The sequence below is a fragment of the Notothenia rossii genome (assembly GCF_949606895.1).
Source record: "Notothenia rossii genome assembly, chromosome: 7".
Lineage (NCBI taxonomy): Eukaryota > Metazoa > Chordata > Actinopteri > Perciformes > Nototheniidae > Notothenia > Notothenia rossii.
Genome location: NC_136905.1, coordinates 1,756,359 through 1,762,232, shown reverse-complemented (window position 1 = coordinate 1,762,232; position 5,874 = coordinate 1,756,359). Strand labels below are relative to the sequence as shown.

Genomic DNA, 5,874 nt, shown 5'->3' with positions numbered 1-5,874 from the left:
TTTATCAACTAGTTACATTGTCATTTTGTAAATTTAGAAAATAACATCCAAAGAATTAAACAATTATAATAGCAATGTTAATAGTTTGCACCCCATTTTTTACTTTTAAATTAATCTTTATGGTGTGGTGTTACCAATTCTTAAAATAATACAAGGATTGGATGTTCATCTAAGGATTTTCATGGCAATCGATTTGCAGCCAATCAGAGACGAGACTTCTGCTGCACGCACCCATCATGCGCTGAGGCAGACAGAGCGCATGCGCAAAGGCACTGATACTACGGAGTTAACTTAGCACGGAGGAGGTGAAGGGCACGGCACGTGGCGCGCCCAAAGGAGAGAAATCAGCACTTTGAGACTAGGTAACGGTAAAAACTATTTATCAACGGATTCAAAACACTCAAGATTTAAAACACTGCAAACCTCAAAGTCCTAGCACCTAGTATACATGTTGTTTAACGACCGAAAACAAAGTAATGTTAGCTAACGTTACCATAGCTAGGTAGCAGCTAGCTAGCTACGTAGCAGCTAGCTACCATGCTTTGAAAGTGAGCTGTTCTATGCCATCATTACTGCAGGGCGATTTTTTTAAATGATGCGCAATATGCGTGCTCGAGTGGCTGAGCGTGATGTGCAGTGAATGTTTCAGAGTTACTTTTTCGCAATATTATTTAATAAATAGTTTAGCTAGCTAACTAGCATACATTGTCACTAACTCCTAATGTTAGCTCAATCCTTAGTTTTATAATTGATTCTTTCGTGGGCATAATGTTACACACAATGCACATTATCCATATCTTTTAGAACCTATGTTAAGGCTATAAACAGAGGTGGGAGAAGTTCTCAGATCTTGTACTTGAATAATGGCCCGTCCACACACAGGCATGAAAAAAATCTTTCAAAGCTTCGCCCATTCACTTGAATGGGGTGACGTAGAAGATTTTTAATCTTCGCCGAACTGCATTGTGGGGAGCGGAGCATGGCTTTGCAAGCATTGTGAGCATCAAAAGTTGAGCAATGTTCAACTTTTGATGCTCCCGATGCTTGCGAAGCTGGCATCAGCCAATCAAATCCCGTTTATACAAATCCCGTGAGTGCAAGCGCTAGCCAATCAAACCGCGTGAAAGCTGGGAGAGCCAGACCGCAGTTCATTTCCTCATATTCCAAACGAGAAATTACGGTAGCAAATCACCCGGTTCTTTACGAGCAGGACTATTTACCGGGATACAAACCGGAGGAACCAGGCATGGAGGGAGGTGGCAGAGACAGTGGGTGAAACTGGTAGGTTTTCGCCTGTTTGGAGAGTTTATATCCAGTTTACTTCATTTTAACATTGCTATTGCTTTGTATGTCGGGGGCGGGAGATTCATGTGATTGGTTGTTGGTCGCGTTGCTCGCAAAAAATTGCCAAGCTTCAGACACGCCCAGCATCAAGATCTTTTAAGATTTTTTTCATGCCTGTGTGTGGACGGGCCGTAAGAGTAGAAGAACTCTAAGTACCTGAATTGGTATTACTGTACTTAAAGCTGCTGCTGTGTTATTTAACTTATTTTTGCTCACGCATGTGCAAACTTGTGTCTCTTTTTTCCCCTCAGCTGTTAGCTGCAGTACCAGTAATTGCAAACTACCAAGAATAAACAGCAGCCAGAGATCCTCAAGTAAGATTTCTTGCCATATTACAAGTTTTATCAATTCTCAATGTCCTATGTGGTATTGCTATGCAAACAGTGAAAGGATATGGAAATCATCAAGGGGTGGCTAACATGTGTTTTTCTGCTGACCCTGTCCAGAGCAGTACATTGCTTTGCTTCCAGGTGGTTGCTCCTGTCTGCATCTCCAAGCTCGAGGCATACCGGCCATCAGTGGCGGACTGGCCATTGGGACGTTCGGGACGAATCCCGATGGGCCGCTCGGTCCACTTCGGTACCGTCAGGGGCGGACTGGCCATCTGTAGAATCACCAAACGGCCGGGTCGGTTCGCTGTTTTTAAACGGCTTCATTGAAGTTGCGCTGACAGGCGACAGAGGTCCACCGTTTCCCAGTCTGCCCCTGCCGCCAATCATCTACTCTCGGTAATACACTGACTATAGATAAGTACTGTACCTTATAAACCCCCGCTTAAAACACCCAAACTGACATTTTCTACACTGTTAACATTAGGAAACACTTAAGAAAGAAAAGAAAGCTGCAGGAGCTGATCACTCCTAAAATACAATTGGCCATACGATCACCAGTAAACAACAACAACAATCTGCACTAAATATTTTTTGGATTCATAAATGTTTTGTGACTTTTTCCTTTGTGCACCTTCAGGGAGTTCTCCCCTCACAGCTGGACACTACATGATAGCAGAGGACCAGACCATCGTCAGTGGCAGTGTCCTGAATGTTGTCGACGCCCTGATGCTGATGTTTGCAGCATATTACTGCCTCAACATCAGTTATCGCTCAGAACTGGGAGCTACCCTGGAGTTCTTGCAGAGGTAAGACTTGAACTGTGATTATTAAGTAATTCCATCTTAAACCACAGAGTAGAGGATTGTGCACATTTCTGACACACGATAAGTGCTCCTGACAATACAAGATAATCAAGATAAAAAGATTATTGTGCTGCATTCTGTTTAACATTATGCTCTCGTTTTATCTTGGGTTGTAAATTCAGCGTACCCCTTTCCTTTGCAGTGGTGTGCTTTGGCTCCTCTTAACTTATTAACATCAACACAACAGCACAGTAATACAGCCATGGAGCAGGTTTAGTGTATGTGTGTGCTCTATAACAGAGAAACACACAAGTCTAATTAGAAGATTGTACTTCTACCACTAAGTAAAAGCTTAGCGTGAGTGTCAGCACCTGATGACAATGGAATCCGACGAGGAAGACGCAACTATTTCTTGCACCGAAATGGGATGGGCACCGGAACCTGGTATTATTGCAGTGAACAAACACATTCAAACTTCTTTCGGTTAACTACGATGCTTTTACACCGCTCACTCTGCTACTGACACGCACCTCATCTGCCCCAGTTACACACACACCTCTCAAGATGGCCCTTGTAGCTACCCACATTCAAATGATCTTCAAGTGACCGCTTGCTCCTGTTTACAGACCTGCTGCGATACTGTCCAGTGTGATAGTGATGACTTTATAGAACAAAACTCTATTCAAACCAATGCTTTAAATGTACAGATATGATCATAACAGTTCATGAAAAGTACATTGAAGAGTAGCATTGCCCTTTGACTTCAAGCTGTATAACTGTAAAGACAATTAATGGCTGTATCATCCACAGGATTTGTAATTAAACACTAAATGTAAGTGTACTTCTGTCTTAACAGGTGCCTATTCAAGATCAATCCGGACAAGGGGACTAAAGTGGAGAGGAAGGACTAAAAACAGCACTCGATAAAGGTGTATTCATTAATTACAAATGTCGCTGACTTTGAATGGAGAGAGTAGAAACACACACACAGTCATGTACACACACACACACACACATAACTGGTAGATTTCTTTAGTGTTTATAATTGTTATCTTTTGAACAAAATGTTGGGAAAATGTTGGCTATTGTTGAAATGTTTCATTGCCGGTCTATTCTGCTATATATAATATATTTTATTTAATGTTTTTATTTTTGTGATGTATATTACTATTTTCAATAATATATTGTATATATAAATATATATATTTGTGATTTTTTTCCTACAAAACATCTGACAGTTAATGTAAACTTTGGCTTTTGCAAAGTAAAATTCCATGTTTTCTTTGTGTTTTACATGTAAATGGTCTGAAGTTCGCTGACGACACGACCGTCATCGGCCTTATCACCGACGGTGTACAGAGAGTAGGTCGAAAACCTGACATCTTGGTGCCAGGATAACAACCTCCATCTCAACGTCATCAAAACCAAGGAGCTGATTGTGGACTACAGGAAGCAGCAGAGAGAGGGACACGCCCCCATCGCCATCAATGGGACTACGGTGGACAGTCAGCAGCTTGAGGTTCCTCGGTGTCCACATCACTGAGGACCTGACATGGACTCTTCACTGAGGACCTGACATGGACTCGTCACTGAAGACCTGACATGGACTCTTCACTGAAGACCTGACATGGACTCGTCACAGAGGACCTGACATGGACTCTTCACTGAGGATCTGACATGGACTCTTCACTGAGGATCTGACATGGACTCATCAGTGAAGACCTGACATGGACTCATCACTGAGGACCTGACATGGACTCGTCACAGAGGATCTGACATGGACTCGTCACAGAGGACCTGACATGGACTCGTCACTGAAGACCTGACATGGACTCGTCACAGAGGACCTGACATGGACTCGTCACAGAGGACCTGACATGGACTCTTCACTGAGGATCTGACATGGACTCATCAGTGAAGACCTGACATGGACTCGTCACAGAGGACCTGACATGGACTCGTCACAGAGGACCTGACATGGACTCTTCACTGAGGATCTGACATGGACTCATCACTGAGGACCTGACATGGACTGAATTACACTTGTGTTACTGGAGCAGGTAAAGCATACAACAGATACTTTCAGCATTATCGTAGCACGCAGTGGAAGCTTGGATGAAACAGAGCGGACTTCTAAACAATGAACACCCGCAACTTGGAAGAAATAAAGTTGGGTTTTATGCGTTCTAATATTGCAATGCAAACCCATGATGTAATGACAGTAATTCAGAATAATTGAGTCATTGAATTCTCATTTCAGTAGATTTAATCAAACAAAACACAAACATATTGGACATGGCCTCAAGACTGTAACTTCTTCACATTCTGTTGAAATACTCAATTACTAGCCTTATCTCACACATCGCTGTTTTGAATCTCTAATATGTGGATGACAGTTGAACTGCATGATGTAACATGTATGCCATCTGCTGGAAAGACGACGTTTCGCTCTGTTGGCGTTGTTTAGACAACAAAAATAGAGTGAAGCTCTTATTTCATAAACAATCTTTGAGTACAGACACCGTCCTGCAGAGAGCACACAACCCAACAGCACGTTGTTGGTCTAGCATCACTTTACAAAACGTTAGCATTAAGACACTAAGACTAGCTGGTCCCTTGCAAAGGTGAGTCCACCTTAAATGAGCAGGAGATGATCAGCAGGTCAAAGGCAGGACACAGGAACTTGGTCCTGAGGAGATGTAACGATTATTAAACAAGAAATAGTCGAGTCAAGGGGTCGAAGAAATGAACATTTGTGATTATTAGTGAATCGGTTGCAGGTGGGTGAAAACAGGCTTAGGGAGTAACGTATTACATATAACGGCATCAGGATACAAAATAGACAAATGTATTCCCTTACCAACACACTTGGTCTTTTTAAATGATTACGCCATTTAAATATTTTGTCACCAGCTTTGCAGATCTATTTTTCCTCTCCTTTGTGGACTCTCATGTGTGACTTTAAATGTCCACTCCGTGAAAAAGCTTTCTTACAGACTGAGCAGCTGTTTGGTTTCTCTCCTGTGTGGATTCTAATGTGTCTCTTTAAATGTCCACTCTGTGCAAAAGCTTTCTTACAGACTGAGCAGCTGTGTGGTATCTCTCCTGTGTGGATTATCATGTGGTCCTTTAAATGTCCACTCCGTGAAAAAGCTTTCTTACAGACTGAGCAGCTGTGTGGTTTCTCTCCTGTGTGGGTTCTCATGTGTCTCTTTAACTGTCCACTCTGTGAAAAAGCTTTCTTACAGACTGAGCAGCTGTGTGGTTTCTCTCCTGTGTGGATTAGCATGTGGTCCTTTAAATTTCCACAATGTGAAAAAGCTTTCTTACAGACTGAGCAGCTGAATGGTTTCTCTCCTGTGTGGATTCTCATGTGGTTCTTTAAACTTCCACGT

General features: G+C 42.4%; 1 long non-coding RNA gene across 2 annotated transcripts; it reads left to right on the top strand.

Annotated features, from left to right (window-relative positions):
- Nucleotides 1-238: 238 nt before the first annotated feature.
- LOC307047129 lies at nucleotides 239-4,136 on the top strand. Of its 2 annotated transcripts, XR_013810348.1 has the most exons (6): nucleotides 239-362; nucleotides 1,596-1,658; nucleotides 1,791-2,072; nucleotides 2,314-2,482; nucleotides 3,336-3,408; nucleotides 3,791-4,135. It is a non-coding gene; the product is annotated as an uncharacterized lncRNA (long non-coding RNA). The 2 variants fall into 2 exon arrangements; XR_013810347.1 differs by having other exon boundaries at nucleotides 3,336-4,136.
- Nucleotides 4,137-5,874: the final 1,738 nt, after the last annotated feature.